Source organism: Bufo gargarizans, chromosome 2, assembly GCF_014858855.1.
Source record: "Bufo gargarizans isolate SCDJY-AF-19 chromosome 2, ASM1485885v1, whole genome shotgun sequence".
Lineage (NCBI taxonomy): Eukaryota > Metazoa > Chordata > Amphibia > Anura > Bufonidae > Bufo > Bufo gargarizans.
In genome coordinates this window covers 262,891,943-262,917,312 of record NC_058081.1, presented here as the reverse complement: position 1 = coordinate 262,917,312, position 25,370 = coordinate 262,891,943, and positions in this window count along the sequence as shown.

Sequence of the window (25,370 nt, the reverse complement as noted above, 5' to 3'; positions counted from 1 at the left end):
AAGTAAATAATGACTGGAGATCACAAATTCTCGAATTTGCTAATTCATGGTGAATATTCGGCCAAACATTCACAAAATATCTTGAATTTGAATATTCCCTATGCCGCTCTTCACTACTCATGACCCTGTCATCTGTTCACTAGCTGTCCTTCTGTGAATCACTTTTGGTAGGCACTAAAAAATATGAATACCAGGAAGACCTCGCAAGACCTGCCATTTTGAAGATCACCTAATTATCTTATCAAAATTTGGTCCTTGTCGACACTTGTGCATTTTTCCTGATTCCAATACATTAAAGGGGTTCTCCGGGCTTTTAATATTGATGACCTATCTTAAGGATAGGTCATCAATATCAGATGGGCAGGAGTCTAACACCTGGCACCCCTGACGATCAGCTGTATAAAGGGAAGGCGCACAGTCTGCACGTGCCATCTCCCCTCTTGCTTCCTGCTATGTCTATGGCAAAGCAGCAGCAAGCATAAAGAGAGATGGCACGTGCATACTGTGGGCACTTCGATTCATGCAACTGATCGGCGGGGGTATCAGGTGTTGGACCCCCACCAATCTTATATTGATGACCTATCCTGAGGATAGGTCATCAATATTAAAAGCCTAGAGAACCTTTAAGAACCTGCTGCCTAATATACAGTATGTTACCCCTTGGCAGGTGCCATCAATGAAAGGTAATCAATGTTATTCAACTACCAATGTTCTGTATAGTGTTAATTTCCTACCTTATCTAAGCGCATAGCAGTACAATAGATATGTTGTTCAATCTCCAGCCCTGTGCTGTCCCACTCTACACAGCATAGCTAAAGAAACAGGAAATATTAGCCTACTGGGACTTATCTAGTGGACTAGGGATAGCTGGACTATTTCAAGAATTTCTATAATATGGATAGTGGTCACCTAAAAATGTAAAATAAAACACCAGAAATTAAAATATTAATCTGTTTAAAATAATATGCCTCTTGTTGATGATACATTCCCTTTAAAGAGTTTGTTAGCTTTTGTTTATATTGATGACCTATCCTCAGGATAGGTCATCAATATCAGATCGGTATAAGTTACTATAACTTACACCAGAAACTGGCGTGAATTATAACTGAAGTGTATGCCATCCCCTGGCTGCCGTAGACTTCATTTTCTGGTGCACAAACTGACTTCTTAATAAAGTAGGCGCATCTCACTCTGGAGCAGAGGGATCAAGACTGATGTATGGGAATACCAGTCTTGATAAATGTCATTCACTAGCTCTATTTGGACATAAAAAATGTCTTGTCGAGATCCAGCCGATGTAAGGACTGGCAAAGGTATAAAGTAGGAAAATTATCTCTCCTCTAGATAGAAGATGTCTCTCTTGTGCCACCTATAGGTAGCTGCCCTGTAAGTTAACATCGAACCCATTATAGAGCCTAGAAACATGACTCATCATAGATAGAACGGTTTCTGAATTTCTGTTCCTCATCAGTACACAGTAGGGTTCTAGTTGACTGGGTGAGATGCCTTGAAGTAATTCATGTATGTAATGATTCTTCCTGTGGAGATTTAGCAATGTTCTTTAGGAAAGAAAAAAATGTAAATTAGCTTTACTCCGGAAGCAACAATGCCATCACATAGGTAACTACGTAGAAAGTTGGTTTTATATTAGTAATTTCTGGGAGGCAATACAAGCTGCCACCATCTGACATCACAAAACAACAGTTTTGAAGCTAGGGTATCTGTCTTAACAATATATATATAATCAAGCAAAAGACTTGAGCGGTAACTCAAAATAACTTATTTTGATGTGTTGGCATGTACTGTGGATAGAAATATCAAAATGTGCATCAGCTGAAGCTAGGAATGGCAGAAGCTTCTCTTGGCCATTTATTATTTATTTTTAACAAGAAACAGCAACAAATTCTAGAAAAAGTGAGACAAAAGACATTAGAAAAAGGTTAAAAGACAAAGAGGCCCTTGGGTTGAATTTCGTCACACATTTGATGTAGAATTCCAGTTGTGGGAACCACGTTAATATGCCCTGCATTATAGTACAATGTAAGTGGATAAGGTTTTTTCCCTCCCTGGTGTTGAATTTCAGTACCTCGTCCATTTGTTCACCCAGAAGATAAGCCTCCACTAGAAGCATCTGGCAGCAGTTTTCTCCTCTCTCCCCATTAACAACACATACTTGAGTGTTTGTGTATGGGAGAGTAGTGAACAATCGTTCAGCAGACGGCTATTATATGGGCATTTTTCTCAGTGGAAAATATATTACCTTTTTTCTGGCTCTAGTGAATCATTGTGTACATTTAAAAAAACTCACAAATATAAAGTACAAGTCCAGCTTACCTGTGGATAACTCCTGGAAGCACAGATAACACCTGGATCAGGAGTACCAATCTTGACACAAAAATATGGCGAAATTCAGCTTCCATAAAAATCAGAAGTTTATTTATGTAAAAAGATAAAAAGTCCTACATACAGACAATGTCATGAGGAAGGGTCTGTATGCAATGACTCAAAACACATAGCCGCTGTTGTCGGTGTGTACGTCTTTTTATCTTTTTGCATAAATAAACTACAAATTTTTATGGAAGCTGGATTTCTCTATATTTTCATTTTAAGAAAGCCACTCAAATCTAATCTTTTTCAATGAAACTGTAGATGCAATCAAGCATAAATGTTATACACACAATTATTACAAGAGGAAGTATGATTGCAACAGATGTAAATATCACACGTTGTACAAATTTCATGAACGTTTTTAAGGCCAGCTGGTAATGTATTTGTTGTGCCTAGCCATAAATCCAGAAATTGCGACTTAGCTGTGCTAAAATTCAGACATCTTCAAGTACATCATTATTGTGAACTGTCATCTGGGATTGTGGTGACATTTATTGTTTCCCCATATATCACCTGGCAATTCCCTGTTCTATTATAATATCCTAACCATGATGTAGCTCTTATATAAAGTAAACTTTACTAAAATGAAGACTGATACCAAATGATGATTTTACAGCAGAGTAAATGTTATGTGATTTCACCTGTTATGTGCTACATACTATGTCAATTACAATCTTATTGCCTGCCCTTCCAGTATATATATATATATATATATATATATATATATCAATGTTAACCCCTTAGTGACCATTAATAAATACACCTTTTTACTGACATAAACAAAGGGTTTTTTAGCTAAACAGCTGGCCTTAATCAATCATTACATGCACCCAAAATGGTGCATTAAAAACTATAACTTGTCCTGCAAAAAAATAAGACCTCATACAAGTACATTGATGGAAAAACAAAAAAGTTATAGCTGTTGGAATACAATTTTTTTTTTAATGTGCGTGGTCACTAAGGGCCTAAAGCTACCCTCTGGTTCAGGAAAAATATTCAAATTATCTGGAGAACACTTAGGGTACATGGTGACCGCCTTTTCATCTTTTAAGTTGCAGATGTTCTAATTCTAAGGTCCATTTAGACGTCCGTAGTAGTGTTGGGCGAGCATGCTGAACACCGCGATGTGCCAAGCATTGCGATGCCCGAGTCTCCTCCTCGCACGTTCATTGGCTTCTACGCAGGGTTTAGGTAGGGTTTAGTCTTGAAAAGTGTTAGAGACCCAAAAGTCTTCATACTTGAGAAAGGCTACTGTGTAGCCGAAACGTCGTATTTGTGTGTGCACTCTGGTCCCTAATAAAAAAAACACACTGGACATGCTGCTGTGACTTGTTATCCAAAAAGTCCTATATATATATTATTAGTAGTGTTGATCACGAATATTCGAATTTCTATTTTTTATCGCGAATATAGGTACTTCGAAAATGTGTGAATATTTCTAATATAGGGATATATATTCGTAATTTTGAATATTCGTTTTTTTTGTTTTTTTATCAGTACACATGATCCCTCCCTGCTTCTAGCTTGTGGGCCAATAAGAAGGCTGCAATATACTTGACTTTAGTGTTGTTTGCGAATTTTCATAATGCAAATTTTTCTAATGCAGATATTTTACAACTATTAGACAAAGAAGATTATAGCACTATATTAGCTAAATTGCTCTATATTTGTTTTTTTTCTAATATTCGCTATATTGCTATAACTTCATTATATCTAATATTCGTAATATTCTAAAACAAGAAGATATAGCAATATAGTGAATATTCGAAAAAAAAAACAAATATAGAGCAATTTAGCTAATATAGTGCTATAATCTTCTTTGTCTAATAGTTGTAATTTTTTTCTCATCTGAAGTTCAGATTGGAAAAAAATTACAACTATTAAAAAAAAGATTATAGCACTATATTAGCTAAATTGCTCTATATTTTTATTTTTTTTCGAATATTCACTATATTGCTATAACTTTGTTTTTTCGAATATTCGTAATATTCTAAAACAAGAATATATAGCAATATAGTGAATATTTTAAAAAAAGAATATAGAGCAATTTAGCTAATATAGTGCTATAATCTTTTTTTTTAACAGTTGTAATTTTTTTCCAATCTGAACTTCAGATGAGAAAAACATTGCACCTATTAGACAAAGAAGATTATAGCACTATATTCGCTATATTGCTATATATTCTTGTTTTAGAATATTACGAATATTTGAAAAAACGAGGTTATAGCAATATAGCGAATAATTGAAGAATACGAATATAGAGCAATATAGCTAATATAGTGCTATAATCTTTTTTTTTAATAGTTGTAATTTTTTTCCAATCTGAACTTCAGATGAGAAAAAAATTACAACTATTAGACAAAGATTATAGCACTATATAAGCTAAATTGCTCTATATTCGTTTTTTTCGAATATTCGCTATATTGCTATATATTCTTGTTTTAGAATATTACGAATATTCGAAAAAACGAAGTCATAGCAATATAGGGAATATTGGAAAAAAACAAATATAGAGCAATTTAGCTAATATAGTGCTATAATATTCTTTGTCTAAAAGTTTAAAAATTTGCAATAAAAAATTGCATTACGAAAATTCGCATAACAAAAATTCACATATTACACGATAATTACCATGCCGATTTTTCGAGTAAAAAATCATAGAATATAACGAATATTTGAATTTGCGAATATTCGACGAATATTCTACAAAATATTTGCAAAATATCGCGAATTCGAATATGACCCCTGCCGCTCATCACTAATTATTAGCGCAGCCTGCGCTAAATTGCATGCAATTGTTTGGCGCTGCTGACGGTGACACAACCTCTTCTACATCTGATGTGTTTACATCCTAAATATCTGTGACATTCAGTGCAATTGTTTGGCCGCTGCTGACAGAGACATTACCTGCGCTACATCTCCTGTATAACGTTTGCGCATCCTAAATATCAGTGCCATTCAGTTTAATTTTTTTGTCACTCATGACAGCTAGTGTTGAGCGTGGATATTCGAATAGTGAATTTTAATCGCGAATATCGGTACTTCGAGAATTCACAAAAATTTAGAATATGGCGCTATATATTCATAAATTAGAATATTTGTTGTTGTTTTTTTCCACAGTACACATGACCCCTCCCTGCTTCTAGCTTGTGGGCCAATGAGAAGGCTGCAAGAGCTTAGCAACTTCCCTAACAACCAATAGGACAGTTGCCTACCCCTTACTATATAAGAAAACCTCCCCACAGCCATTTTGTGCTGTTTCATGCAGTTGTGTGAGAGAGAGGAGTATGATCTTTGTGCTGTGCTGAATTCCTGTCACTTCTAATACCTCATATATATAATCCAGATAGTGTTAGATAGTGTAGGTTAGTGAGTGAATAGTGTAGCTGATAGTTTCCAGTGTAGGGTGTTAGGTACATTAGTTAGGTAGCTCATATATATCATCCAGATAGTTAGTGTTAGATAGTCAGTGTAGGTTAGTGAGTGAATAGTGTAGCTGATAGTTTCCAGTGTAGGGTGTTAGGTACATTAGTTAGGTAGCTCATATATATAATCCAGCTAGTGTTAGATATTCAGTGTAGGTTAGTGAGTGAATAGTGTAGCTGATAGGGTTCAGTGCAGAGTGTAGTGTAGGTTAGATAGAGATATAGTATAGTGTAGGCTGTTGCTGTCTGTTTTGTCCGTTGAAAAAAAAAAGTTTGTTTCTGTGTTTTAGGGTTTCGTGTGGGTGGTGATTAGTGTCAGCGTCCTGTGTCTGTAAAAAAAAAAAAAAAAGTATTTTTCTGTGTTTTAGGGTTAGTATTTTAGGGTTTTGTGTGGGTAGTGATTAATGTCAGCGGACAATGCCATCCATACATAAACCATACTGGAAAATAGACCTCTCAGATACCAATTGGCACACAGCGCTCCACAAGCTGCCCACACCGGTCTGCTCTCAGTTTCCATATTGGGCACATCGAGTCTGGAGAAGAACACTGCAGTAACACAGCCTGCCCCACCGTGTGCTGATTCCTCCAAGCTAGAGGGCAGCAGGACTGGCGGGGTTTAGTAGCGGCTCTCTCATCCTCCTTTTGTCTGTGAAGAGTCATGGTTACCGGCGCTCGCACAACCCATACATGATCAGCTCCACACACATGCCGTGCTCCAGCCATCGGCAGCACCGAGTCGTCCTCTGCCCATCAGAGCACAGAAGCCAGTGAGGAACCAGCTTGGCTCGGCCAGGGTGTGGAAGTGACCCCAGCTCTGCCGCTTGGATCAGTTCCCCTCCCTTCGGTGATGACTCACAGTCACGGCGGCTGCCTCCAGTGCGCAGCCCTGATCATCGATCGCAGGTAATGCTGCAGAATAAGCCTTTAGCTGCGAGGCTTGGCTACACATGGGGGGTAGTGTCACATAGCCCGGGGCAGACTTTACCAGGAAGGGGCTGACAGGCACCAGGAAGCACCTACACTGTCATCCAGCAGAGCGGAGTTTGGAGTCTGTTTTGATGGCACCATGTGTTCTGGAGCTACATAGAACTGCCGGTAAACTTACCCCACAAAACAAATGCAGCTGTGCTTCATCTTTATGGTGTGCATGCTTCATTTTTTGCGCATGTGCTCTGTTCATCATATATTGTCAATATTTACATATAAATATATATATATATATTTATGAAATACAATTATGCGGTGTTAAGCTTCATTCACCCAAAATTTTATTTTTAATTTATTTTATTTTATCTGTTATCATTTTGCTTTACTTGTGTTTTGGGCGGCCCTGGTGTGGTTCTTACTAAAACTAGGTGGGGATCGCATGTGGGCTTCCCTTTTCAAAAGGTCTTGTGCAGTTCACATTGTTCAGGACTGATTGAGGACCCTAATTACATTTTATTATTTTCTTGTTTGATTTAATCAGGATTTAGGTTCGAACATAGTGTTGTCTGTTGTCCTGAACAGGATGCCTGACTTCCATGTTGACCTCTCCACATGGTTGGGTGAGACTGGCGTTATACTCATCTGTGTGGTAATCCTGTTTAGGGAATTGAGCGTTATTGCCACATGTATAAATCTATATATACATTTTTATTTGATGTTACTTCTTGACAACTATGAAATGATACTGTGCACATGAGATGTTTATAGAATTAAAGCTTTAAATTTTTCAATATAAACTGTGGTCTATATAATATTCTTGAAGCCATGTCACAATTTTGGGAGTTATTCTTATCATTTCCAAGGTTTGCTATCATGTGACCGCATAGACAGGATGCGTTTGTGGCTCAGCTTGCGTTCAGTTTCTGTTGCAAACACATAATCTGTTATCATGTGAACACTAGTGTTGATCGCTAATATTCTAATCACAAATTTTTATCGCAAATATTGGCACTTTGAGAATTTGCGAATATCTAGAATATAGTGCTATATCTTCGTAATCGCGAATATTCTAGATTTTTTTCATCAGTACCCATGATCCCTCGCTGCTTCTTGCTTGTGGGCCAATAAGAAGGCTGCAATATCTTTGACTTTAGGAGTAGTGTTGATCACTGCTGATTTTCGCAATCAAGAAAATAATGACTGGAGATCACAAATTTGCGAAATATAGCGAATTCGAATATTGCCGCTTATCACTCGTGAACACCCTGTCTATGGACACTAGCGGCCTATGTGTGTTCCTCCTTTGATGCAATCACATTATTGCATCACATTTTTCGTTATGTAATGCGGAAGCAATCCGCTAACATGTGCTGTTAACCAAACTGGACGCTATATTTGATCCATGTTGGTTAGTTCTTGGCCTCCTCCATTATGATTTCAATCGGTAAACCGGATATTTTAATGACAAGTATGGATACTTGTATATTATTGCATTTATTTTTTACATTATTTTTTATGTTTAGACATAATATGAATCAAACAAATTAAAACTAATTCAATTATTAATAGTTTTCATTAAATAATCACCTGAGTTTGTATTTGTAATTGGCACCATTCCATTTTTATTTTATTTCTTGTGGGCTTTACAATCTTAAAAATCCTTTGAAATACAAAAATGGCAAAGGAATATATTGCAATTTGTATGCATGGGAACACATTCCTGCTACCAACAAAGAACAAATTGCTGTCAGAGGTGTTTTTTTGGGGGTTGCCTCGGTCTGGCGGGGGCCCATTCCTGGGAACATATTCCTGCTACAAACAAAGAAAAGCTCCAGTCTGTTCTGACTGAGTTTGGCCCAGCTATGTGTAGGCCTTATACTACACCATTACATTTACCTGCTGTTGTCTGTCCTGATAAGTGTGGTGGAGCTATGTGTAGGCCTTATACTACACCTTTTACCATGTACCTGCTACTGTCTGTCCTGATCCTGCTGAGTTTTGTGTAGGTCGTTTATACCACCATTACCTTTACCTGCTGCTACATTCTGTCCTGATCCAGATGAGTTTGCCCCAGGACTAAAGGGGCCTTCCTGCAACCTTATAGGTTAAAATTAATCAAAAACATAACAATATCTAAAAATGAAAGCACACGTTAGAACGTAAAGAAATATTTATTAACAATTGTTGATGAACAAATATGCCTTTAAAGGATAACTGTCACACTTAGACCCTAATTTCAATTTTCATATATGTAGTTACTAATAACATGATATTCCAGAATCAGTTACTATTAGACTGACGTACCCCATATTTAATAAGATTCAGCCCTTAGCAACCAGTCTGCATAAAACTGCAATCTCACTATTCAGTTAAGATGACCGCCACTGCCCTCACCCTGAGGCTAATCCCACCTGCCCTCACTAGCCAGTAACAATATCCCCCCAAAAGTGTCAGTAACAAGAGCCCTCCCCCTAAAGGGTTAACCTCCTGCAGCACAAAGGGGTCCTCTTACCACATGTTGCTTTCATTTATTCACTGAGCAGACGGCAGATCTCCCTTCCCTGCTCTGCACTGCTTCGAATCTGCATTGTCCCAGTCTGCTGAGTGAGGGAGCGTCTGCCAAGTGCAGGGACAGGGAGAAGTGCACCCAGCCCAGGCACTGTTATCAGCTGCTGGGGAGGACCTGGCTTTAATCATTTACTTACAGTCCCTGACTGTCTGTAATCTCACCTTGCAGGCTGCGTGCTTCTATGTCCTCCGTCCTTCAACACATAGACGGACCCAGGGGCGTAGCTATAGGGGGTGCAGAGGTAGCAGTCGTTACCGGCCCCAGGAGCCTGAGGGGACCCAAAGACCCTTGTGCTGCATAAGAAGACACACAAAGCACTGAGGGAAGGGGGGCCCAAGCCTAACTCTTGCACCAGGGCCCATGAGCCTTTAGCTACGCCCCTGGATGGACCCTGCATAGCAACCTGATTTTAAGCACAGGTAAAAGTGGGCAGTACAGGGAACAAAACTGTGGAATTAAGGGGTAATTGAGTACACAGTGAAAAGTTTAAATAGGGCCACCAAGGAGATATTAATCACCACAATCCAATACTCCCCAAAAAATATGACAGTTATACTTTAAGGTAACTTTTATAGTTGTTTATGGAGGTCCAGCAACTCCTGGATCCTCTTATGGTGCAGTTCCTCCAGCTGATGCGCCTTCTTATCCAGCTGCATAATTTTTTAATTTTTAATTTATCGAGTACTGTTAGGATTTAAAAAAATATTAAAATTACTTTCAATTAAGATTAAGAGGCAATTAGTGCATTGTGTGTAGTATTTGTTAAAGCACTGACGATTTACATTACAATTGGTTAGTTAATGATATTTATGACGATTATATAGTTAGTTAGTGATAGTTCAGTATAGTATAATTGTACTTCATTGGTTAGTTTGTGATAGTTGTGTAGAGTATAATGTTATTTAGTTGTTTAGTTAATGGTTTTCAAGTAGATTACATAGTTAGTGTCCAGTATTGTAGTTTTCTACTACTGTAGTGTGTGTTGTCCCCTCATTTTTGGCCCTTTGTTTCTGTATATGCTATAGATACAGAATTATATTGCTGTGTGCACATATCTACCCTCCTGGCAGGGGCTGGTGACAACCTCCTCCTACTCCTGCAGAGAGGGACCAGCCTCTTCGGCCTCTACCTCCACCATTTCACCAACATCAGGTGGTGGTGGAGCATCTGCATGCTGGAAGGGTCCAGCATGCTCTCCCTCCTCCTCCAATGTTGAGACCACAACCAACCACCATATCCTCTGTAAAAGGCCTGCGCCATACAGAGGGAAAAATAACCCCTGTAATCACACAATGTTCAGAATTTAGACAAACAACTCATAACAAATGCAAATTTAACCCTTAATGACTGGGCCATTTTTTTTCTTTTCTGCCCAGACAATTTTGAGCAAATCTGACATGTGTCACTTTATGTGGTAGTAACTTTAAAACGCTTTAATTTATCCAGGCCATTATGAGATTGTTTTCTTGTCACATATTGTATTTCATGACAGTGGAAAATGTCACAAAATTTCATTTGTATTTTTTTTTAATACAAAATTTAGCAAAAATGTGATCACTTGGTATTACGCTTTTTGTGATGTAAGTTGTCCAAAAAATAGCTTTTTTGACACAGTTTTATATTTTATTTTTACGGTTTTCACTTGAGGGGTTAGGTCATGTGATATTTTTCATACTGCTGGTTATTACGGATGTGGCGATACCTATTATGTATATATTTTTTGGTATTTTATTATTACACAATAATAACATTTTTGAACCAAAATAAATCATGTTTTAATGTCTCCCTATTCTGAGTGCCATATTTGTCTTATTTTTTGGGCGATTGTCTTAGGTACGGGCTCATTTATTGCGGGATGAGGTGACGGTTAAATTGTTACTATTTTGAGGGTCCTGCACTCGCCCAATCACCATGCAGTACATTTACATCACTGGGCTTTAAGTCACATCCAGATTTGATGTACATGTACGTCATCGGGCGTTAAGGAGTTAAGTGGGGGATGTATCTAATGTAATGATGTACAGGGCCTTTTACTGGAATACAGAATAATAATTGCAGTTTATGTATATATACACACATACAGTATATATATTTCTGTATGTGGAAAACGCACTAAATCAGCCGGTTACATTATACATCTTTACCTCGCTGTGCGTATAAATATATATATATATATATATATATATACTCATGGCGAGGTAGAGATGTAGGATGTAACTGGCTTATTTGCTACATGTCACACTAGTTAAAGGGGTTGTCCGGGTTCAGAGCTGAACCCGGACATACCCTTATTTTCACCCCCTGAGCCTAGCATCGGAGCATCTCATGCTCCGATGCGCTCCCATGCCCTGCGCTAAACCGCACAGGGCACAGGCTCATTTGTTTTCAATAACACACTGCCGGGCGGTAACTTCCGCCCGGCAGTGTGTTCGGTGACGTCACCGGCTCTGAGGGGCGGGCTTTAGCTCTGCCCTAACCATTTTACTGGCTAGGGCACAGCTAAATGCCGCCCATCAGTGCCGGTGACGTCACCGGGGTTCCTGTCAGCCCCATGGAGAGCCCCGGTACGTCACCGGAACTCCTAAAAATGCCTTTGCCCTGCGCAATTTAGCGCAGGGCAAAGGAGAGCATCAAAGCATGAACTGCTCCGATGCTCCTGTCAGGGGGGCTGCCAGGGTGAAAATGGAGGGATGTCCGGGTTCAGCTCTGAACCCGGACAACCCCTTTAATAAGTAATCATTTGTAAAGAGATGAAATACTTATTTTCATAACTTTATATATACATTACAGAGTAGGATATAAATGTATGTGTAAAAACCGCCACTCTTCACTTGGTTAACCACACAGAGAGCAATATGGGTGAATAAAATATGTATTTATTTAAACCATGATCATAAAAATATATTGGGAGGGATGTCCCTTAAATAGAGATATCGCTTGAGGGAAAGAGGGGGAGGGGGGAGTGTTACCCTTTAAAAATTGGACTGGAAAAATAGTACATGTAGTAAATACGTAAAAAATTACATAAATTAATGTATGATGCAAAATTTCAGGTTAAAAGGATATTTAGAAAAATTTAAAAAATGCATATATTATGCGCTGCATGTATTGGTTTCACCCTTTTAGTGGGAAAGGAGGTTCCTCGTGTTTGCAGTCCCGCATTAGTAAAAGTGTATATAGATTTCCTTAAAGGAAGCCTATAATTAGGCATGAAATAGTTTTTGTGAATAGTAACAGGTATAGAGATGTAAAAATATATAGGTGGTAGAGTGATTAGTCAGTGATCATCTCCACCATATGTCCCTATGCATTAATCTCCCGATAGGTGATTCAATAATATATGTCGTTCTGTAATCTCTGAATTGAGGATCCGTGAATAGATCCAGATGGCTTTCAATGAGATAACTTCCTTAGTGTACTTTCACACTTGCGGCAGGACGGATCCGACAGGCTGTTCACCCTGTCGGATCCGTCCTTCCGCTATTTCGCCGTGCCACCGGACCGCCGCTCTGTCCCCATTGACTATAATGGGGACGGAGCTCCGGCGCAGTACGGCATTTTGCGGTGAGAGGCCGTCGGACATGCAGGACTTTTAGTCCGGCGGCCTTTCGCCGCGCACTGTGGGGAAGGAGGGGCGGTCCAGTGGCACAAAGGACGGATCTGACAGGGTAAACAGATGGTATTTTTGTTCCTCCCTGTAGAAACGCTCTTTTGAATGATAATTGGAAGGTTATTACTTTATGGTCTCTATTTCCCAGGTGTCCCCCAACATGCACGTCTGTTGTTCTGTCAGGCCTATTGGTTAATACTAAGTCCAGTATGGCCGTCGGCCGTCGGGTAACTGTCTTTGGTTATTGCCAAGAACCTGCTCCCTTTATGAGATATACAAGTTTCAGTTTCCCATTCTATATCTGGGTAGTTGAAGTCCCCCATAATAACCACCTCATTATGATTTGCCGCCTTGTCTATCTCATTTAGTAGTAGATTTACTGTGGACTCTGGTATATTAGGTGGTTTATAGTAAACTCCTATTAGTAATTTTTTTTAATTATTTTTAGCTCCATGTATCTCTACCCACAGTGACTCCACATGTTCATGTCCCTCACTTATATATTCCCGGAGTGTGAGCTTTAGACAGGACTTTACATAAAGGCACACCCCCCTCTCCGATTTTGATGATCCTTTCTAAACAGACTGTAACCTTGTACATAAACTGCCCATTCATAGCTATCATCCAGCCATGTTTCAATGATTCCCACTATGTCATAGTCCTCCTCACACATCACTAATTCCATTGTAAAATAATAGTCAATATTGATAAATAAAATATATTTTTATTCAAAATATAAAAGCATTTAAAAAAATCCACACAGTACGTGAAAGAGGGGACAATTGGAGAGAAAGACTGGCTGGAATTTATATTTACTCTGTGCATAAAAAATAGTAAATAACCCTTGTTTGGGGCACAAGATACATATCATTGGTGTGACATATATATATAGGCATACAAAAATGTATTTGTTAGCCTTCCCATATAAGAAGATCCCATATATCAAAGGAGGGTAAATTCATATTACTAAAAGTGTTTGTGCAGATCCAATATACAGTACAGACCAAAAGTTTGGACACACCTTCTCATTCAAAGAGTTATCTTTATTTTCATGACTATGAAAATTGTAGATTCACACTGAAGGCATCAAAACTATGAATTAACACATGTGGAATTATATACATAACAAAAAAGTGTGAAACAACTGAAAATATGTCATATTCTAGGTTCTTCAAAGTAGCCACCTTTTGCTTTTATTACTGCTTTGCACACTCTTGGCATTCTCTTGATGAGCTTCAAGAGGTAGTCACCTGAAATGGTCTTCCAACAGTCTTGAAGGAGTTCCCAGAGATGCTTAGCACTTGTTGGCCCTTTTGCCTTCACTCTCCGGTCCAGCTCACCCCAAACCATCTCGATTGGGTTCAGGTCCGGTGACTGTGGAAGCCAGGTCATCTGGCGCAGCACCCCATCACTCTCCTTCATGGTCAAATAGCCCTTACACAGCCTGGAGGTGTGTTTGGGGTCATTGTCCTGTTGAAAAATAAATGATGGTCAAACTAAACGCAAACCGGATGGAATAGCATGCCGCTGCAAGATGCTGTGGTAGCCATGCTGGTTCAGTATGCCTTCAATTTTGAATAAATCCCCAACAGTGTCCCCAGCTAAGCACCCCCACACCATCACACCTCCTCCTCCATGCTTCACGTTGGGAACCAGGCATGTAGAGTCCATCCGTTCACCTTTTCTGCGTCGCACAAAGACACGGTGGTTGGAACCAAAGATCTCAAATTTGGACTCATCAGACCAAAGCACAGATTTCCACTGGTCTAATGTCCATTCCTTGTGTTCTTTAGCCCAAACAAGTCTCTTCTGCTTGTTGCCTGTCCTTAGCAGTGGTTTCCTAGCAGATATTCTAACATGAAGGCCTGATTCACACAGTCTCCTCTTAACAGTTGTTCTAGAGATGTGTCTGCTGTTCTATAGAACTCTGTGTGGCATTGACCTGGTCTCTAATCTGAGCTGCTGTTAACCTGCGATTTCTGAGGCTGGTGACTCGGATGAACTTATCCTCCGCAGCAGAGGTGACTCTTGGTCTTCCTTTCCTGGGGCGGTCCGCATGTGAGCCAGTTTCTTTGTAGCGCTTGATGGTTTTTGTGACTGCACTTGGGGACACTTTCAAAGTTTTCCCAATTTTTCGGACTGACTGACCTTCATTTCTTAAAGTAATGATGGCCACTCGTTTTTCTTTACTTAGCTGCTTTTTTCTTGCGATAATACAAATTCTAACAGTCTATTCAGTAGGACTATCAGCTGTGTATCCACCTGACTTCTCCACAACGCAACTGATGGTCCCAACCCCATTTATAAGGCAATAAATCCCACTTATTAAACCTGACAGGGCACACCGGTGAAGTGAAAACCTTTTTAAGGAGACTACCATGAAGGAGAGTGATGGGGTGCTGCGCCAGATGACCTGGCTTCCACAGTCACCGGACCTGAACCCAATCGAGATGGTTTGGGGTGAGCTGGACCGGAGAGTGAAGGCAAAAGGGCCAACAAGTGCTAAGCATCTCTGGGAACTCCTTCAAGACTGTTGGAAGACCATTTCAGGTGACTACCTCTTGAAGCTCATCAAGAGAATGCCAAGAGTGTGCAAAGCAGCAATCAAAGCAAAAGGTGGCTACTTTGAAGAACCTAGAATATGACATATTTTCAGTTGTTTCACACTTTTTTGTTATGTATATAATTCCACATGTGTTACTTCATAGTTTCGATGCCTTCAGTGTGTACAATTTTTATAGTCATGAAAATAAATAAAATCTATGAATGAGAAGGTGTGTCCAAACTTTTGGTCTGTACTGTATATAAGTATACAAAACTATATTGAGCGAAAACCTCCCAGGTAAGAGGCCCATACATCAACAGAGAATCATTTCATATTACATAATGCATAAAATACAAGTGCATATCCGATATACAAGGTACCAGGGTACATACCGTTGTGTCACAGACCAGCACAGACCATCCCAGTGTCCCACACCATCCCAACGCGTTTCGCCAATAGGCTTCGTCAGGGGATGCCTATTGGCAAAACGTATTGGGCAGGTGTGGGACACTGGCATGGTCTGTGACACAATGGTATGTGCCCTGGTACTTTGTATATCGGATATGCACCTGCATTTTATGTATTATGTAATAAGAAATCATTCTCTGTTAAAGTATGGGCCCCTTACCTGGGAGGTGTTCACTCAATATACTTTCATATACTTATATATATTGGATATGCACTTGCACTTTTAGTAATATGAATTTACCTTCCTTTGATATATGGGGTTTTCTTATATGGGAAGCTTACCAAATACATTTTGTATACCTATATACAGTATATATGTCACACCAATGATATACAGGTGAAACTCGAAAAATTAGTATATCATGCAAAAGTCCATTTATTTCAATAATGCAAATTAAAAGGAATTGCATTAATGCATCTTAAAATTAGAATTTTGTGAAAAGGTTCAATATTCTAGGCTCAAAGTGTCACACTCTAGTCAGCTAATTAATCCATACCCCCTGAGCTAAGGGTACCTCAAATTGAGACTTTGCGGTTTCATAAGCTATAAGCCATTATCATCCGAATTATAACAAATAAAGGCTTGAAATATCTCGCTTTGCATGTACTGAGTCTATCTCATATATAAGTTTCACCTTTTAAGTTGCATTACTGAAATAAATTAACTTTACACGGTATTCTAATTTTTCGAATTCACCTGTATATCTTGTGCAATAACAAGGGTTATTTACTATTATTGATGCACAGAGTGAATATAAATTCCAGCCAGCCTTTCTCTCCAGTTGTCCCCTCTTTAATGTGCTGTGTGGATTTTTTTTTATGCTTTTATATTTTTCTATATAACAGTAAAGATATATTTTTTATCAATATTGACTATTATTATACATTTTTTGATAGGTGGTATAATGTATAACATTTGACAAATTTAGGGCAAAGTATGCCAACGCAGACTGAAGCAAATTTTCCCCTCATGATAAATTCCCCCCTATTAAATTACAATAAAATATTCTATACAGATTGTATTACTTGTCAGAATTCTGAGATAACATTGGATTAGAACCACAGGATCCATCGAGAAGTGGAACATTCATTTTTTTTTTTTTTTTGCTAAACTCTTGTTAAAAGCAGAATCATTCTCAGTAAACAAAACATGGTTTCACTCTGTTTTAATGACCTGGATTCACTAGCCAGCATTACAATTAACAACTACATTAATTGTAATCAATGTTGTATGTCATTTTGAAGTAAGATTAATTAGATCATTAGACATTAAACTTGACAGCACTTGTTACAAAGAAAATTCATATGGTAACATCAGGACTGCTAGTGTCGTTTGTTTAGCTAGGGAAGAATGTTTATTAGATGAATAATGCAAATATTTTTGTTTATTTTTGTGACATGTGACTGTTAACAATGGGCCATTTATATTAGAAAATCACATGATTCATTCACATAGTTCAACTAATATGTTAAACCAAATCAATTGCATTAAGTACAAGAATAGTAATAGTATCCAACAACAAAGTATGTACTATTCTCGTCAAGTGTCAGTTTTCGTGAAGAAGAACATAGATTTGCTAGTCATTATAGCAAAGATCTACATGGGTTCCAAAAAGCAAATACTCTGATGGAGCAGTAGAGGTATAATAGACTATTGCCAGTCAGGTATGTGCTTACGAGGTAGATTAATATATTTATGCATTTATCTGTAAATATCATATGGTGCATTTCAGGAATATAGAGGTGAGATTCAAGCGATGTGGGCTGTGAATGTAATAGGGAATAAGAGGTTACAAAACACTTTCCTCTGTTAGAATATGTCCACAATGATGTAGCTCTCATGCATTTCATATGAGAACAGCTTATATTATTTGGACATTCACCATTGACATAACTGGCATAAAGCAAAGGATTTGTCTATTTCACAAGCTATACTGTTTTTTACCTACGGTATTTTTCTGCAACTGCATATCTTTTGACCCAGGTAGCTTGACTGCTCTATGAATTCAGATCTGCTGTACAGACTTCAATCCAACTCTGCTATTCCTCTATGTTGTTTTGCCTAAACCTCTCAGCTATACTCCCACTACACCTGCAACAAAATTGGTACACTCTTCTCTTCCCTGATTCTGAGTTCTGTTAAAATGCTTTTTCCAGCTATAAATACGTAAGACCTAGGGGTCTATGTAAATTTCACAAGTATATTCTTGGATGAACCCATCTATCCTTTGCTCTAGTAGATTTTGGCACAGCCCATCTTGTTTTAAGTTTGTTTCTGGGTTCAAGTCTATTCCCCGTGCTCTACATCTCGACTCTGCTACTCCACAGTTAGAAACTTGGCTCTGCATGAGTCTTCCCTATTTGTTTCTAGACTGTCTGGTTACTTAGAGAATAAGTTTCTAGCAACAAGTAAAAATAAAAATCTAAGTTTATAGTATATCCAATAAAAACAAGTGCGCATTACAGCAAAAAAATGACTTACTTGTTTCCTATCCTCTCAGGGATTCTTAATCATAATCATGTCTCAATAGAAATCAGTAACTTACATAAGTGAAACAATAGAAGAGGTTGGATTAACCTATACCGTGATAGAAACATATCAAAAGTGAAAATTTTAACCAGCTACAGATAGCAACCAACAATAAATAAATATGCATATATGCACATAAATACATAATAAATTTATATATACGTTACATTGGATTTGAAATGATTATTTATTAAAGTGACATTCATTTCATGGCGCTGTACATATCATAAGTACAGATGAGCAAATTTCTCAAAAATTCGATTCAGTCGTTTCTCCGAATTTTCAGAAAAGATTCGATGTGATCCAAATTTCACTTCGCACTTTACTCATTTGGTCAATTACGGGGCCAAAACTGACCAAATAACTCAAGTGTAAACAGCCTTACAGGTCAATGTTAGCGCCAGGTATAAAGAACTATGCAGAGGCCTACTGTAGATCCTACTATAGCGTGAAAGTGCGCACCCCTTTTACACCATTGTCAGCTGATTCCACATAGATATCTATAGTAATTCATCAGTATTGCTAAAGCCAAAACAAAAACAGTAGTGGATCCAAAACAGATATGACACGTGAATTGAATATTTGAATGTCTTGAGTGTTTTGTACTCACTCCTGCTTTTGGCTACCAAATCATAAACCAATTCTGATTCAAAATAGGGACCATGTCATACAGGCCTTACAGCTGCTACATAGCCAGGATGCGTTGTGCGTCTCATTTTTATTTCCTTCTGACAGATCAGAAGAAGGTTCAAATAAATGATGATGTCAACCAGGCCAGAAAAGCTAAATAGTGGCCCATTCATGGAATGGGGAGGGTGGGAACAGCATGAACAGTCCACAGAGTGGCCCAGTGACAGAGTGGTGAGGTAGCAGCAGCATGAGGAGACCACAGAGTGGTCCAGTGACATAGTGGTGAGGTGGCAGCAGCATGTGGAGACCACAGAGCATTGAGGTGGCAGCAGCATGAGGAGACCACAGAGTGGTGAGGTGGCAGCAGCATGAGGAGACCACAGAGTGACCCAGTGACATTGTAGTGAGGTGACAGCTGCATAAGGAGACAACAGAGTGGCCGAGTGAAATAGTGGTGAGGTGGCATCAGCATGAAGAGACCACAGAGTGATGAGGTGGCAGCAGCATGAGGAGACCACAGAGTGGTGAGGTGGCAGCAGCATGAGGAGACCACAGAGTGGTGAGGTGGCAGCAGCATGAGGAGACCACAGAGTGGCCCAGTGACATAGTGGTGAGGTGGCAGCAGCATGAAGAGACCACAGAGTGGCCCAGTGACATAGTGGTGAGGTGGCAGGAGCATGTGGAGACCACAGAGAGGAGAGATGGCAGCAGCATGAAGAGACCTCAGAGTGGCCCAGTGACATAGTGTTGAAGTGGCACCAGCATGAGGAGACCACAGAGTGACCCAGTGACATTGTAGTGAGGTGGCAGCTGCATGAGGAGACAACAGAGTGGCCGAGTGAATTAGTGGTGAGGTGGCATCAGCATGAAGAGACCACAGAGTGATGAGGTGGCAGCAGCATGAGGAGACCACAGAGTGGTGAGGTGGCAGCAGTATGAGGAGACCACAGAGTGGTGAGGTGGCAGCAGCATGAGGAGACCACAGAGTGGCCCAGTGACATAGTGGTGAGGTGGCAGATGCATGAGGATACCACAGAGTGGCCAAGTGACATAATGGTGAGGTGGCAGCAGCATGAAGAGACCATAGAGTGGCCCAGTGACATAGTGGTGAGGTGGCAGGAGCATGTGGAGACCACAGAGTGGTGAGGTGGCAGCAGCATGAAGAGACCTCAGAGTGGCCCAGTGACATAGTGTTGAAGTGGCACCAGCATGAGGAGACCAAAGGGTGTCCCAGTGACATAGTGTTGAGGTGGCAGCAGCATGAGAAGACCACAAAGTGGCCCAGTGACATAGTGTTGAGGTGGCAGCAGCATAAAGAGACCACAGAATGGCCCAGTGACATAGTGGTGAGGTGGCAGCAGCATGTGGAGACCACAGAGTGGTGAGGTGGCAGCAGCATGAAGAGACCACAGAGTGGCCCAGTGACATAGTGTTGAAGTGGAACCAGCATGAGGAGACCACAGGGTGTCCCAGTGACATAGTGTTGAGGTGGCAGCAGCATGAGGAGACCACAGAGTGGCCCAGTGACATAGTGTTGAGGTGGAACCAGCATGAGGAGACCACAAGGTGGCCCAGTGACATAGTGTTGAAGTGGCAGCAGCATGAGAAGACCACAGAGTGGTCCAGTGACAGAGTTGAGGTGGCAGCAGCATGAGGAGACCACAGAGTGGCCCAGTGACATAGTGGTGAGGTGGCAACAGCATGTGGAGACCACAGAGTGGTGAGGCGGCAGCAACATGAGGAGACCACAGAGTGGCCCAGTGACATAGTGGTGAGGTGGCAGCAGCATGTGGAGACCACAGAGAGGTGAGGCGGCAGCAGCATGAGGAGACCACAGAGTGGCCTAGTGACATAGTGGTGAGGTAGCAGCTGCATGAGGAGACCACTGAGTGGCAGAGTGAATTAGTGGTGAGGTGGCAGCAGCATGAGAAGACCACAGAGTGGTGAGGTGGCAGCATTAGGAGACCACAGAGTGGCCCAGTGACATAGTGGTGAGGTGGCAGCTGCATGAGGAGACCACAGAGTGGCCAAGTGACATAGTGGTGAGGTGGCAGCAGCATGAGGAGACCACAGAGCATTGAGGTGGCAGCAGCATGAGGAGACCACAGAGTGGTGAGGTGGCAGCAGCATGAGGAGACCACAGAGTGACCCAGTGACATTGTAGTGAGGTGACAGCTGCATGAGGAGACAACAGAGTGGCCGAGTGAATTAGTGGTGAGGTGGCATCAGCATGAAGAGACCACAGAGTGATGAGGTGGCAGCAGCATGAGGAGACCACAGAGTGGTGAGGTGGCAGCAGCATGAGGAGACCACAGAGTGGTGAGGTGGCAGCAGCATGAGGAGACCACAGAGTGGCCCAGTGACATAGTGGTGAGGTGGCAGCAGCATGAAGAGACCACAGAGTGGCCCAGTGACATAGTGGTGAGGTGGCATGAGCATGTGGAGACCACAGAGTGGAGAGATGGCAGCAGCATGAAGAGACCTCAGAGTGGCCCAGTGACATAGTGTTGAAGTGGCACCAGCATGAGGAGACCACAGAGTGACCCAGTGACATTGTAGTGAGGTGGCAGCTGCATGAGGAGACAACAGAGTGGCCGAGTGAATTAGTGGTGAGGTGGCATCAGCATGAAGAGACCACAGAGTGATGAGGTGGCAGCAGCATGAGGAGACCACAGAGTGGTGAGGTGGCAGCAGTATGAGGAGACCACAGAGTGGTGAGGTGGCAGCAGCATGAGGAGACCACAGAGTGGCCCAGTGACATAGTGGTGAGGTGGCAGATGCATGAGGATACCACAGAGTGGCCAAGTGACATAGTGGTGAGGTGGCAGCAGCATGAAGAGACCATAGAGTGGCCCAGTGACATAGTGGTGAGGTGGCAGGAGCATGTGGAGACCACAGAGTGGTGAGGTGGCAGCAGCATGAAGAGACCTCAGAGTGGCCCAGTGACATAGTGTTGAAGTGGCACCAGCATGAGGAGACCAAAGGGTGTCCCAGTGACATAGTGTTGAGGTGGCAGCAGCATGAGAAGACCACAAAGTGGCCCAGTGACATAGTGTTGAGGTGGCAGCAGCATAAAGAGACCACAGTATTGGCCCAGTGACATAGTGGTGAGGTGGCAGCAGCATGTGGAGACCACAGAGTGGTGAGGTGGCAGCAGCATGAAGAGACCACAGAGTGGCCCAGTGACATAGTGTTGAAGTGGAACCAGCATGAGGAGACCACAGGGTGTCCCAGTGACATAGTGTTGAGGTGGCAGCAGCATGAGGAGACCACAAGGTGGCCCAGTGACATAGTGTTGAAGTGGCAGCAGCATGAGAAGACCACAGAGTGGTCCAGTGACAGAGTTGAGGTGGCAGCAGCATGAGGAGACCACAGAGTGGCCCAGTGACATAGTGGTGAGGTGGCAACAGCATGTGGAGACCACAGAGTGGTGAGGCGGCAGCAACATGAGGAGACCACAGAGTGGCCCAGTGACATAGTGGTGAGGTGGCAGCAGCATGTGGAGACCACAGAGAGGTGAGGCGGCAGCAGCATGAGGAGACCACAGAGTGGCCTAGTGACATAGTGGTGAGGTAGCAGCTGCATGAGGAGACCACTGAGTGGCAGAGTGAATTAGTGGTGAGGTGGCAGCAGCATGAGAAGACCACAGAGTGGTGAGGTGGCAGCATTAGGAGACCACAGAGTGGCCCAGTGACATAGTGGTGAGGTGGCAGCTGCATGAGGAGACCACAGAGTGGCCAAGTGACATAGTGGTGAGGTGGCAGCAGCATGAGGAGACCACAGAGTGGCCCAGTGACATAGTGGTGAGGTGGCAGCTGCATGAGGAGACCACAGAGTGGCCAAGTGACATAGTGGTGAGGTGGCAGCAGCATGAGGATACCACAGAGTGGCCCAGTGAAATAGTGTTGAAGTGGCACCAGGATGAGGAGACCATAAGGTGGCCCAGTGACATAGTGTTGAGGTGGCAGCAGCATGAGAAGACCACAGAGTGGCCCAGTGACACAGTGTTGAGGTGGCAGTAGCATTAGGAGACCACAGAGTGGCCCAGTGACATATTGGTAAGGTGGCAGCAGCATGTGGAGACCACAGAATGGTGAGGTGGCAGCAGCATGAAGAGACCACAGAGTGGCCCAGTGACATAGTGTTGAAGTGGAACCAGCATGAGGAGACCACAGGGTGTCCCAGTGACATAGTGTTGAGGTGGCAGCAGCATGAGGAGACCACAGAGTGGCCCAGTGACATAGTGTTGAGGTGGAACCAGCATGAGGAGACCACAAGGTGGCCCAGTGACATAGTGTTGAAGTGGCAGCAGCATGAGAAGACCACAGAGTGATCCAGTGAATGAGTTGAGGTGGCAGCAGCATGAGGAGACCACAGAGTGGCCCAGTGACATAGTGGTGAGGTGGCAACAGCATGTGGAGACCACAGAGTGGTGAGGCGGCAGCAGCATGAGGAGACCACAGAGTGGCCCAGTGACATAGTGGTGAGGTGGCAGCAGCATGTGGAGACCACAGAGAGGTGAGGCGGCAGCAGCATGAGGAGACCACAGAGTGGCCTAGTGACATAGTGGTGAGGTAGCAGCTGCATGAGGAGACCACTGAGTGGCAGAGTGAATTAGTGGTGAGGTGGCAGCAGCATGAGGAGACCACAGAGTGGTGAGGTGGCAGCATGAGGAGACCACAGAGTGGCCCAGTGACATAGTGGTGAGGTGGCAGCTGCATGAGGAGACCACAGAGTGGCCAAGTGACATAGTGGTGAGGTGGCAGCAGCATGAGGAGACCACAGAGTGGCCCAGTGAAATAGTGTTGAAGTGGCACCAGGATGAGGAGACCATAAGGTGGCCCAGTGACATAGTGTTGAGGTGGCAGCAGCATGAGAAGACCACAGAGTGGCCCAGTGACACAGTGTTGAGGTGGCAGTAGCATTAGGAGACCACAGAGTGGCCCAGTGACATATTGGTAAGGTGGCAGCAGCATGTGGAGACCACAGAGTGGTGAGGTGGCAGCAGCATGAGAATACCACAGAGTGGTGAGGTGGCAGCAGCATGAGGAGACCACAGAGTGGTGAGGTGGCAGCAATATGAGAAGACCACATAGTGGCCCAGTGACATACTGGTGAGGTAGCAGCTGCATGAGGAGACCACAGAGTGGCCCAGTAACATAGTTATTGAGGTGGAAGCAGCATGAGGAGACCACAGAGTGGCCCAGTGACATAGTGATGAGGTGGTAGCAGCATAAGGAGACCACAGAAAGTCATAGCGACATAGTGGGGAGGTGGGGGCAATACCAGTACCAGCTGAAGATGGTGGGTGGCTGTAGGAGCACCTGGTAGCAGGTGTGGCATCAGGCGGGTAGCATCAGAATAGTAGCTGAAGCAGGTAGCCAGAAGAAACATGTCTCTTTTGTCAAATTGTAGGTGTGGCACCATGGATGATCTAGTCTGATGCATCAGGCAATAGTGTTTGAAAATCCTGGCTGATCCACACCTCATTCATCTTCACAAAGGTCAGTTTCTCCACATTTTGGGTGAACAAGCGAGTTCTCCTTGGGGTAACTGTATGGCCCCCGCCGCACTAAACACCCGCTCTGATGCCACAATGCTGGCTGGGCAGGAAAGCTTGTCCAGGGCAAACTCGGACAGTTGCGGCTACAAATTGGGTTTTGCTGTCCAGTAGTTAAGAGGATCTTCAATGTGGGGTGTCAAGGTGCACTCTAAGTATGCCACAACCTGCTGGTTCAAGTTCTGCTCTATGTTCACCTGCTGCTGCTGGTGAGTAGTTTCTTCAGTAGGCCAGTGAAGAAAACTGCTCATCAGCGACTCTAGACTTAAGTTGCTGCTGATGGGGCTGGTACTGCTCCTGCCCTCCAACCTTCCCCCCAGCAGTCATGGCAGTTGAATGTGAGCTCAGAGAGCCCCCCTGGTCAGACCTGCATGAGGACTTGGTGATGGCGCACAGGCAGCAGCCAACTGACTATATAGGATGTCTTGATAGTAGTTCAGTTTGTCCTCCTTCTCAGCGGTAGTGAGGGTCTAACATGGTGAAGAGCCAGTAGTCATTCCTCTGCCGAATGGTAACAATTCGACTGTCACTACGCAAGCAACTAAGTATGCATTTTGCCATTCTTGCAAGTGACTCGGAGGGACTCCCTGCCTCCATCTCCACTGCACACTGAAACGGTGTGCCTGGGTCATCTGCCTCGTCTTCCTCATTGCCCTGTAGCTCCTCTGGCTGCTCCTGCTTCTCCTCTCCTGTGTAGAAAAAACTGTCATTTCTC